Here is a 13,061-nt window from a genome sequence, read left to right as displayed (position 1 = left end):
AATACCCAGGACTGATCTCCTTTAGGATGGACTGGTTGGATCTCCTTGCAGTCCAAGGGACTCTCAAGAGTGTTCTCCAACACCACAGTTCAAAAGCATCAATTCTTCGGCGCTCAGCTTTCTTCACAGTCCAACTGTCACATCCATACATGACCACTGGAAAAACCATAGCCTTGACTAGATGGACCTTTGTTGGCAAAGTAATGTCTCTGCTTTTGAATATACTATCTAGGTTGGTCATAACTTTCCTTCCAAGGAGTAAGTGTCTTTTAATTCATGGCTGTAGTCACTATCTGCAGTGATTTTGGAGCCCAAAGAATAAAGTCTGATATTGTTTCTACTGTTTTCCCATATATTTCCCATGAAGTGATGGGACCGGATACCATGATCTTAGTTTTCTGAATGTTGAACTTTAAGCCAACTTTTTCACTTCCTTCTTTCACTTTCATCAAGAGGCTTTTTAGTTCTTCTCACTCTATTGGTAATGACATCAAAATGGTCTTATGTTATAAAACTGATATTTGTTTCATTGCACAATTCATAGTATGATACAGTAGCAATAATTATTAAGAAAGAAAGTATTATTCTAAAATATTTCATCCAGCATGTGTGGCTGAATCCCTTCACTATTCACCTAAAACTATCACAACATTGTTAATTGGCTCAACTTCAATATAAAATAAGTAGCTGAAAAAAATAGCTCATCCATTAAAATGTATGAAATACTGGTCAAAAATCAACAAAGAGGAAGTTCCTAGAATAGATTCACATGGAGTCATTCAAGGATGAAGATGGCTATTTAAAAATCAGTCTAGTAAGTAACCTTAGTTAAAATTAGTTAAAATTCTTCTCATTTCTTGGCTCAACTGACCATTATAACCTTATTTGTCTTTATGATGATTCTTCATTATTCCCAGCTGTGCACCATGTCTCAGAATCATACCAGAAAAAAATGGACAGATTCTGGCCTTAGTCTAGTCTTTAGAGAGAGCAATTAAACATGTAACAATTAGTAAAGTAGTTTGTACTTTGCATGTGAACAAGAGGAAAATGAGAATCAATAAGTATCAGGCAAATGGGGTTTTAAATAGACTGGTAAGATTTTTGACACTGGGTAAATTCCTCTCCAAAGCTTAACACTGTAATTTAGTAAAACATTTTCTCTGTATAAAACATATTTTGAAAAGAGAAAAAGAAATTCAGTTTGCAAAGGAAACTATCAGGAACTGTTTGTAAAATTTTTGAGTTGATAGGGGTATAGGTTCTTCAATTTGGAGGAAAGTACATAATTGAGTGAGATCTTTTTTAGTGAACATTAATGAAAATGTGATCTACCATATAATTTTAGAGAAATTTAAATTGCCTCATTATCATTCATTGATTTTGAAAGAACCCATTGTTGGGCAGACAAGGGGAAGTGATCCTCTGAGGCCCCATCTGGCTCTGACGAGGAGCATTTATTATAGGAAACTCATAGCAAGGGGACTCTTGCAGGGGTATTGACAAGCACTCTGAGGGAGCACAGAGAGACTTCACAGTACCATACGCCACTGCCGGCCACCAAGAGAGAGAACTCTGGGGCTGGGGATGCATAAGTTGAACAATTAGGGAAGACTAGCCCTCACCTTGCCATGATGAGGAGTTGAATGAACATCCCTCAAGGATGATGAGGGGACTTCATATCCTCTTTTCCTTCGTTCATGGGATAGTTTTATCATGTTAGCTAGAAGCATGACTTTGTTATTGTTATTTTAGTCACTCAATCAGATCTGATTCTTTTGCAACCTCATGGACTGTAGCCCACCAGGCTCCTCTGTCCATGGGATTTCCCAGCTAGGGTACTGGAGTGGGTTGCCATTTTCTTCTCCAGGGGATCTTCCTGACCCAGGGATCGAACCCACATCTCCTGCTTGGCAGAAAGAGTCTTTACCTCTGAACCACCTGACTTCCTGTTACTATTTTTGTTTGGATGCTAAATGCAGTTTAAAGGCATGTATAAATGCCTCTCAATTTCTTTCACTATATGCATCCAATTGGGATAGACAAGAGATGTTTTTTGCGAAATTTGGAGGATGGAAAAGAAGCAGGCCTCCATATTGTTTTTACACTCAGGTCAATGCAGGCGCTATCATACAGCTCACTCATGTGGTCAGTTTGCTGGTATGGGACAGCAACCGGCAACTGCTGCTGCTTCATCTTCCTCTGAATCCTCATTCAGCTTCCTCCACTTCTGGGTAAGATGTGTGTTTAGTTCCATGATGCAGAGAACCAGCTTTTTTGGTAAGACACCCATGTCATCCAAGTCAGAGATAGTGAGAGTCTGACTGGACTGCCACCTATCTGTGGGCTCCAGTTTGAGCTTGTGGGTGACAGCCCTCTCTGTAACCCATGAGAGGGTAACTCTATCCTCAATTTTATATACATCTTATTAATTGCTTACCCAGTAGACTTCAAGCTGCAACATCATGTGTGAAGACAAAAACTTTAGAGAAAGTTTTATGCCAACTCCTAAAAATATATAAGGGAAAATTCTATAATAATTCATAATATGACTGTGCTTCTGCTTCTCTTATTGAACTCTTATTAATACAGCATTTGGAACCTAGAGTATGTTTTTTTTTGAAAGAATTCTGTTCTATATAAGAGGCAGGGAAATGGTTTAATTGCAGGGAGGATGAGATGCGGCACAAATAATTTATTAAGAATGCTAAAGAGAATGAGAAATAAATTTGAGTGAGCACTGGAAAATACTTCTTAGAAAGAGCAATATGTAAGCTGTACCTGAACATGTACTTAGACATGTAAAATCAAGGGGGTTTAACATTTTAATAGAATGAGTGTCACTAGTAAAGCCACAGACTAGTTGCCACTTTCTAACATTTTTCACTATATATCTAGTCATCAAAACCGGTGGGCATTGTCTTTGATTCCTTCTTCTCCATCAAAAATAACAAGATAGTCAAGTTTATAGTAGGAGGGGACTTAAAAAAACCCAAGTCAAAGAGAATAGGTACAGAAAGGCCAACAACGAGCTGTCAGTGCAGTCAATCACCCTCCATATCTAATAAGCCATTAAGCTCAATTGATTAAACCTTTTCAAATTCTCTTGAACCTGTTTCCTGTTGGTCTTCTGTCACTATCTTAGTTTTCGCCTAGCTTCATCTTTTGACTGGGTTGTTGAAATAACTCCTATACTGGGATGAATAATGTTTTCCCCCTGCCACATTTATGCTCAGAATGTGAGAATGTAAGCTTATTTGGAAATAGGACCCTTTGTGTTAATTAGCAAGTTAATAAGTAAGTTAATTCATACTTGCTTATAATTCCAGTGGCTGGTGTTCTAATAAGAACAGGGTAATTTGGACACAGACACAGAGAGGAGAATGCGTAGTGAATGTAGGGACACACAGAAAGAATGTCAGGTGAAGATTAGGCAGAGAATGGAATGATGCATTTACAAGCCGTGAGATTTACAGGATTGCTGGCAACTTCAGAAGCTAGGAAGAGACAAGGAAAGGAGGGGTTTCCCTCTTTTAAAATGTTTAAAATATTAAATTTAAAAAACAGTGGGTTTTTTTTTTTTATCATAACGCATAGGAGTTAGTCAAGCAATGAGTGACCATTTTCCTTCCACTGGAATTTAGGCCCCAAGGGAGCAGGGATCTTACTTGTTGGTTCATTGATATTTGCCCAGGACATGAGACTTTACCTGGCACACTCAGTGTACACTCAGTTAGTATTTGTGGAATAATATTCATGAGGCTGTTTTGACTATCTTAATGAGATTGTCAAGATTGTTAAACTGTCAAAAATTTTAAGAGAGAAATTTGATTATTTTTTGTAATATTTTAAAGATCTTAAAGATTTAGTCTGCTTCTTTCTGTTTAATAACTTTTCTGGGGTTTTAAGACATTACCTTGTTTTTGACTGCTTTAATTATAGGGATAAACATGAAGCATGCCATTTTGTAGAGTGTCAATTGAAATGAACTCTCTTTTCATGAATGAGGTATTTAAAATCATAATAATGTTGATTTATGTTACTTTAGAAAGTGGAGTCATTGTTTTCAATCATTTTCTCTTTCATCCCCCATGTGTGGGTATATATCTGATTATGTACATACACGTCTGTGTGAGTATGTTTGTATATGTGTGTGTACGTGTGCATGTATATATGTGTGCCAGGAACGGAGAGGCTATGTAAAACCAATAATTATTTTATAGTTAGCACAAATTTTTACTAAGTCATTTTATCATCTTAACTTTGCTGTATTTGATTTCAGGAACTTAATTGTATGTACCTGGTTAGTGCTTAAAATTTAAAGAATAAACAATTATAAAAGCCCTTCACAGAAACAAGTATAAAACATGGAGGGTTTCTTTCATCTAAAAAAGTTACTTAACTAATTTTTTTTGTCTTGTTTTTGAGATGTTCTGTGTGAAATTAACTCATATCATTTTACTCTCCACATTAATATGTATTTATAAATTTGGCAAGTAGTGTTTTCTTAGAAGTAGCATGTCACCATAAGCAAGTTATCAGTAAAACTGAGATGCCTACACTGCTAGTCATTTACTTAATTTATTAAAAAATGCATAAGTTCCTAAAATTTGTGTATAAAGTTTCAGATACTTGAATGCTGGACAGTTTCTCAGATCATTTCTTGTCATGCAGTAGTAAAAACCTGCCTTGGCCAGGCAAAATAAAGGCAGAAAATTCCAGAAATAAAGGCTAATTATCAAAAATTTCTCCCTTATTGTTTTCTTAGAATTCTCTCCTGTCATCACTCCAGTCATGTAGACCATATGTCACTTCTTAAAGCAGAGTGACTGGAGATATTCAAAGACTATGTTTTGTCTTATCTGTCTATCTGTCCATCTACCCAGCCATCCATCCATCAGTCCATCTTGCTTGCTCATTCATTAGCTGCAAATATTTACTGGGTATCTGCCATATGCCATACACTGCTTCTACCTACCTTTATTATAAATGTATCAGTTCAGTTCAGTTCAGTCTCTCAGTCGTGTCCGACTCTGCGACCCCATGAACCACAGCATGCCAGGCCTCCCTGTAAAGGCTAATTTTCTCCATGCTGTAAGCATGGGAGGTGAATAGTTCAGAATCTTTGGCCACACTTGCTGTCTGGCTCTGAACTATCTTATTTATATGTACCCAGCATGGCTTTTGCTCTGCACAGCATTTTCAAGTACACAGTATTTTATACTGAATAAGGATAAGAAAATTCTAATAGTTTATAGATGGAAAAATAATATAAAAATAAAATATAAAAATCCTAGGTTAAAAATGTGAGATAAGCATACCATGTTGTATCACAAGTTAAAAATTGGAATAAAATAGTAATAATAAAGCTACTTTTTTTTTTTTTTTGCCACGTTGTTGCCATGGGGAAAGAACATTAAAAGAAACTGAGAATATTGGCAAGTGATAGTTGAAGAATAAAAATATTGAGGCTAAGCTTGAGAGGAAAATGATGAAGCATGAAGGGATTGGTGGCTTAGAGTAAAGTGAAGGGTTTGTGGGACTGGAGAAACCAGAAATGTAAGGAACAGGAAAAGGAGGAACTGCAGTAGGTAGCTGGTAGGAATGAAGTTTGTGGTTCAAAAGGAGGATGCTTTCATTTAGTTCGGAGGTGCCTATTTCAAGTCCCAGGGTGACTGTGAGTGAACTGGACATCTCGGTCACTGCCAGTGAGGAGACCAAGGAGAAAGGTCAAAGTATTGAGTAGTGTGTATGGATGTTGATGTCACCCAGGATGACATCAGATCTAGGGTGGAGAAATACAAGAAGAGGTACCATAATGTCTTCCCAGAGTGATGGTGGTGTTGAGGATGTTGCCAGTGAGGGAAAGCCTCAGACAGGCAGCTGTTTGCTGCCCAAGTTGGAGAGAGGAGTAGAGGTCTAGAGGTGGCACTGGGAAGTGAGCTGACTCTGTCTCCCCTTGTGAAGCCACAGAGACCGTGGTGTCTCATGAGAAAAGCCAGTTTCTACAAAGGGAGGCAGGAGATGTAATGTTCAGTCAAGAATCTGAGGACAGTTGACACCCTGTTTATAATTCCAGAGATGTTTCACCAGTGGAGCAGGGAGATCTTGGGGGAAGAGTGGATCTGTGGGGGCGAGAGCTCAGTGCAGGATGGGGTTCAGCAAAGGACAGATGTGAGACATGAAAGTTTTCACTGCTCCCACCAAGTGTTCCCAGCTGTCTCCTGATGTCTGATGAGAGGATAGGAGGACCAGGCCTCTCAGGAGGCATCAGCTGCTTCTGAGATAAGCCACTTGTCCTGGGAACTCTGGGTACAGATTAAGCTGGTCCCAGGATCTTCACTGCTTTTATGTCTAGTAGTTAAAGTGATCTGAGTTTTACACTAATAATTTGCATGTTTTACTTAAGGGGTATTGTGGTGATAAAGCAAAGTGCATGCAAGACAGAGTAGCTAATTCCAGACCCTTTGATTTGTATGACTGAATTTCCACCACGTGCTGTATTTCTTAAAAAGGCAAATTTTTAAATTTGACTTTTCTGGTTAATCGCGGACTAGAGTTAAGTCCTGTGAATGGAAAATGAGAGATAAGCACTGAGAGGGCAGTGATTCCCCTGTGTGAGCACTTTCATCCCCAGGGTAGACAAAGTAAATGTGAGCAAGTGAAAGGTGATGTGAGAGAGAGGTAAGAGTACAGGGTTGGTGTTGAAATTTAGAGGAAGAGCAAGTACCCCAGACTGTGAGGGGGATAAATGAAAGTGTTTGCCTGGGAGTTTCTTCCTAAGTTGTTTGAGCTGAGGATGTCTAGGCAAGGGGCTCTGCAGCCAATCCGCTTGATCAGATGTAGACTAAGTGGGAATAAAACCTTTTCTGGACACCAGTGTCTTACTGACAAATGCTACTGTAGCTCTGAGACCATAAGAGATGAGGGATGCAGGCATTCAGGCACTGTCCCACTTCCCCAGGTAGAGTAAGGGGCCAGGGCATTGCCTCAGAAGTAGAGTGTGTGTAGTATCATTTAGGTGAAATACCACCAGATGCCTGGGAATATTAGGAAATCAGAAGTCACACCAGGAATAGAAGTCAAGTAAGATGGTTGGCAGCTAGACTGTGAGTCTAGTCCTGGGGTCTGAACTTCATGTGCTTTATAAGGAAGATACCAGGTGTTACAACAGTGTTGTACCTTATATACTCATGGAGTTGATAAGACTCCGGATTTCTGAAAATGGAGAAGAGCACAGAATACTTTTCCATTATTCTCAAGCAATGATGTAGTAACTTCTGTCTCCAAAAAGCCCAAAGAGCTTCTGATGCTAGTGACTCCTTCCTGTGAAATCCCTGGCCATCCCAAATAGTTTTAACCCACTTCTGCTATCAAGAGAAAGAGCAGTGTTCTTATGGAGAGTTAAGGATCTGTCAAGATCTTTGCTGGGTAATTTAGCAAGTCAATGGGTAAATAAACCACTGCTATCTCAGGGCAAGGAAGAAATTATGGATAATATAAAACTCTTTTCCAAGCTGATTTGAAATGAAAGATTATATCAGAAGATAATCTCAACTCTTTCCCAGGAAAAGCATAGAGATGATTTTTTTTACATTATAATAAAATCATTAAACTTTGTTTTTATTGAATTTAATAAATAAGAAACAAAAGAATTAATGGAATATATATGTATATGGGTGGCATCACTGACTCAATGGACATGAGTTTGAGCAAGCTCCAGGAGATGGTGAAGGAACATGGAACCCTGGCATGCTGCAGTCCTTGGAGTCACAAGGAATCAGATATAACTGAGCAACTGAACAACAACAACAATTTATTAAAAGTACAGAAATGAGAATACTTTTAGAAATTAGGAGTGTGAAAGTTTCCCCTTGAAAATTTGAAGAAAGAATCAATATGTTCAACTACTCTTCTCCTACACTGATTATATATTTCCAGAATAGATGGACTGTGTCTTAATTTTTGTAGCATCCAAGAGCAGTGATCATTAATCGATATTTATTAGTTAAATTAAATTTGAAGTGCAGTGGCAAGTTCAATTAAATACAGCAGATCATATATTATTGTATCTAATATTGTGGAGATATCAAAAACACATTGTCACATTCAGGAAGAAACCTGTTAGTCAGTTCCTATGCTGAAATTGTATTTCTTTGTTTTTCTGTGTTTATGATGTTATAACATACTCTTAGGACTTGCCAAAAGAGAAGAACTCAGGCTGAAATGCTTTTGGTAGCTTTGATACCGATGGTACAATTTTCAAATTATTCCCGGTAAATGGTGAAATTGGGGAATGAGCAGGGGGAAATGGGGGACCAAGCAGGGAGAGAGGAAAGTAGAATCTGGTTTGAGTAATAAATTGAGCTCCCTTCACAAATTTTCTATTTAGAATGCTAGAAATAGGGTTGGTCCAAACCCATAAAAACCATCTGGGATTTCACTTTTCTTAGTCTTTTAGGTTGACCTCTCAGGAAGTACAAGAATGCTCAAATAATAAATGATGAGGAAAGAACAACTTGAGCCCTTACCTGAATGCATTTACATAGTTTGAGATAGAATTTACTAAAAAGGACCATCTAACTACCTGTCTGTTTATTTTTAGATTTCAGATATAGAGAGCAGAGTTAATCATAGCCCTCAATTCATGTTGTAATATCCACATTGGTTGGTCCCTGCAAGCCCTCTTTTTATTTATCGTTTATTCATTCCCCTTTAAACCTATTTTCCCACCAAGACAGTGATTCCAATGTGTTTGATATGCTTCCTTTTATTTATGTGTGCTTTTGTAATTGTGTGGACTTGTTGATATACAAGTATATTTAATTTATACTAATGGTGTCTTAGATTGGTCTCTTTGGAAGCAGAGCCAGAGACAGTAATTTTCATTCCTGTGATTTACTGGGGGAACATTTTCAGAAGGGGAATGAGGGAAGTAGGGTTGGGTCAGGAGAAGAGCAAAGCAAGAATATGGCTTCAGAGACCAGTCTCAGTCTGATTTCACAAGGAAGCTCTTAAGTACCAGTTGCTCTACTTGTGGTTCACCTTGAAGCTGGGGTGGTGGTGGTTTAGTTGTTAAGTCATGTTTGACTCTCTGTGACATATGGGCTATAGCCTGCCAGGCTCCTCTGTCCATGAGATTTGCCAGACAAGAACACCGGAGTGGGTTTCCAGTATTCTATTTCCTTCTCAAGGGGATCTTCCAAACCCAGGAATTGAACCTAACCCCCTGGTTGGCAGGTGGATTCTTTACCACTCAGCCACCTGGGAAGCTGGGGAGGGGGTGGTTTTTGCATACCTGGTTTTCTACTCTAGGTGGGTTGGGGGTTGTACTGGTTTCCAGGACTAAGAAGCTCCCAGAAGGGGGCAGTTGTGAGCCATTAGCAGCTAGCACACACAACAACTCAAAGAAGGTTGCCCCAGACAGAAAGGGAATCGAGGCCACCAGTCATCAGTAGTCTCCATGACAGGCTTCCTCTTGCCTCCCTTAGAAACATTTGCTTTTACCTTAGTTTTACTCTCTCCAGACAGAGCATTTCCAGGATTCTGTTTGATTACAACCTGAAAACGTACAAGAGCATTTTTGGTACAGCAGCCCTGATCCCCAGGCTATAACTAATTCTTCTCATTTGCATCCTCTCTCACTCATCCTAGAGCCCCTTCCCTTTGGTTGCCCCTTCTCCTGGACTTGATGTAAGTTTAAGAATATCCTTCTGTGGAACCTCCCCTACTGGGAATCAAGGCCTCTAGTCCCACAGCCTTGGAAGTTGCGTGGATAGGATGCACAGATTCCCCAAGCGGTTCCCTGGGAATGATGGTTTGCAGTCCACTCCTACTCTGACCTTTTGGTTTCTGGGCCCATGTATTTACCAGTCAAGGACACAGCATCATATAATGGCTTTGGTTTAATGTGCATGTTACATCCTGAATGGTAGTACCTCATCCTTCCAGGAAGTCACATTCAAGCTGACCCTCAGCTGAGCCCTCAAGAGCCTACGTTCTTGCTGATCAGTCAGACTGGCAATTCCTGGATTGTGCGGTATGTGATAAGATTATTGAATCACCCTCTCATTTATTCATCACAGAATTTTCTTTACTTTAAAATGAATCTTTTGGTTGAAAATACCATGTGGCATTCCATGAAGGTAGAGCAGATATTTTATGATGCCTTAGATGGTATTGCTGGCCAAGGCACTGTGGCCTGGAAGGCACCTGCATCTGTGATGCATATTATTCTTGGTCATTGTGAAACCAGGGTACACAGGGCTCAATGTAATGATTTCCTGTGAGGGATGGCACCTCGATAGGGAGCTCAGGGTTGGTCTCTTTTGCTGGCAGGTCATTTGGGTAGTAACTAGGTCAACTTGGAAGATAGTAAGACTAAGCTGTTAGAAGCAGCCAGCACCTCCAGCTTTGCCACCATGGATACTCTTCTTGAGACAAATGTACAAACACTAGGAGAGCCGTGAACAGAGGCTGACTGACAACTATGGACTGAGCCCTCTTGGTTTGTTTAGCACCTCTTTTATAGTGGATTGTGGGTGTTAATTTCAATAAAAAATATCTTCATGCTTTATGGTCATTCTGATCTATATTCCCTTTCTTCAGTGTATGGATACCTGAGTATGTGGCACCTCTTTCAGGGGAAAATTTGAGGAATCACTGCTATACATATTTGCTTGGTGTTCCATATTTCTTTCCTATAGAACATTGCCTTTCCTTCAGTTGATAGTCTATGTGTTTGAGAGTTAGTCATATAATTCATGTGTGTATGTGTGAGCACAGTCGTGTCCGACTCTTTGTGATCCCATGGACTATAGCTCACCAAAGTTCACTATCCATGAAATTGTTCCGTCAAGAATATTGGAGCCAGTTGCCATTTCCTCGTCCAGGGGATCTTCCCAACTCAGGGATCGAACCCACGTCTGTTGCATCTCCTACATTTGCTGTCCCACTGTGACACCAGGGAATTCCTAATCTAATTCATACTAATACTCTAAAAATTTATTTGTTTAATGAAAAAAGGGAACTCTTAAATTTCAACAATAAGAAAACAAATCTGACTATAAAATGGGCTAAAAACTGTAATAGATACCTTACCCCAAAAGAAATTCAGTTGGCGATAGGCATATGAGAAAATGTTCCATATCATATGTCATCATGGGAATGAAAATTAAGACAACATTGTGATCCCACTACATACCTTTTAGAATGGGCAAAAAATTGAGACAGGGACAACACCAAATGCTGGTGAGGATATAGAGCAGTAGAAGCTCATTCATTGCTTGTGGGAATGCAAAATGGTACCGTCACTTTGGTGGTTTCTTACAAAAATAACCATACTCTTACATAAGATCTAGCAATGATAATACTTGGATTTTCCCAAAGAATTTGAAAACTTATGTCCACACAGAAACCTGCATACATATGTTTATAGCAGCGTTATTCATAATTGCCCAAAAGCAACCAAGATATCCTTCAGTAGGTGAGTGGAGAAATAAACTGTCACATCAAGACAATGGAATGTTTTTCAGGGCCAAAAAGAGAAATGAGCTATCAAACCATAAAAAGACATAGGGGAACTTTAAATGCATATTAGCAAATGAAATAAGTTAGTCTGAAAAGTCTGCATAGTATGTGATTCCAAGGACATAACATTCTGAAAAAGGCAAAACTGTGGAGTTGGTAAAAAGATCAGTGTTGCCAGTGTTTGGAGAGGGGAAGGGAAGAGACACATAGAGGAAGCATTTCCAGGGCGGTGAAAGTACTCTGCATAGTGCCATTATGATGGATGTGTGTTATTATAAATTTGTCCAAACACATAGAATGTATAATACTAAGAGGGAACCCTAGTGTAAACTATGGACTTTGGGTGACTATAATGTGGCAGGGTAGGTTCATCAGTTGTAGTCAGTGTACTTACTCTGGTGGATGATGTCAGTAATGGCAGAGGCTGCACATGTGTGGGAGAAGGGAATATGTGGAAATCTCTGTACCTTCTTCTCAATTCTGCTGTGAACCTTAAACTGCTGTAAAATGATAAAGTGTTAATATAAAAAACTGGACTGTAACTAGCATTTGTTGACAAGTACAAAATTGGAAAAATGGATTCCAGAGGAAAAGTTCAAGGAATTCACAATCCAATTAAGGAATCAATATCTATACACATGGAAAGGTTACTGAAGTCTGTTGAGTAGATTGCCTATTACATTTCATCATAAAAGAATTTTCTGAATATTTTGAGCTCACCCAACATTGTTGTGGTCAGAGAAATGAGATTTCCAAATCTGCTTTTGCAAGATTAATGCTGGGCCTAGCACAATATTCTGTGTATAAAATGAGAATCCTTTGTAGACTCAACTCCTCTGACAAATTGTAAATTATTTTCTTCTGCAACTTATGCAGCTTTAATTAGAAGAGCCACATATAATCACTTTCTAGGAATTGAACAAATGCAAAAATCCTGAAATTGAATGGTTTAAAAAAGAGGAAATAAGAGATGAACCTCTCCTTTTAACAAGTAAATATTATACAATCAGCATGGAAAATCCCATGGAAATGTAAACTAAATTTTCTCTGTCTTAGGGGTATGCTTCCCCAGTATTAGTCATATCTCTTTTGGTTCCCAGGAGATGCTATTTCTGGGAAAATATCTAGAGGAATCTATAGGAGATAATTTTCATTTGGTTTAAATGATGCACCAGGGATTTCTTAAATCTAAGCTTAAATAGATTTAATTTACTTTTATTTACACTCTCTTCAAATAACTTTCTTTAAATCATCATCCTTTTAAATAAAAATTTTCAGTCACCCCAAGTTCTCCCTTAATCACAAAAAGCTCAGTAAAATGCTTGCAAGTAACGAAAGTTTTCTTAGTTTTGATGATTAATTTTGTGAAAGGTAAATCTTAGCTTTTTGAGTGTGCTTCTTTTCCTTTTTATAGCTTTCACAATTGACCAGATGCCACAGTCATATATGTATATGTACATGTAGTAGATATAAATATTTTAATATCAGATATTTTAAAATTATATGTATTATGGGATTATAACATATAAAAC

At 38.5% G+C, this 13,061-nt stretch overlaps 1 long non-coding RNA gene across 1 annotated transcript; it reads right to left on the bottom strand.

The window, feature by feature from the left end:
- Positions 1-1,792: 1,792 nt before the first annotated feature.
- On the bottom strand, positions 1,793-10,920 carry LOC120858379. Its single transcript, XR_005719852.1, has 3 exons — positions 10,836-10,920; positions 9,227-9,229; positions 1,793-1,811 (listed from the first exon to the last, which is right to left on the bottom strand). It is a non-coding gene; the product is annotated as an uncharacterized LOC120858379 (long non-coding RNA).
- Positions 10,921-13,061: the final 2,141 nt, after the last annotated feature.

The sequence above is a fragment of the Oryx dammah genome, unplaced genomic scaffold (genome assembly GCF_014754425.2).
Source record: "Oryx dammah isolate SB20612 unplaced genomic scaffold, SCBI_Odam_1.1 HiC_scaffold_2, whole genome shotgun sequence".
In the NCBI taxonomy this organism is placed as follows: domain Eukaryota; kingdom Metazoa; phylum Chordata; class Mammalia; order Artiodactyla; family Bovidae; genus Oryx; species Oryx dammah.
This window is presented reverse-complemented; position numbering and strand designations above follow the sequence as displayed.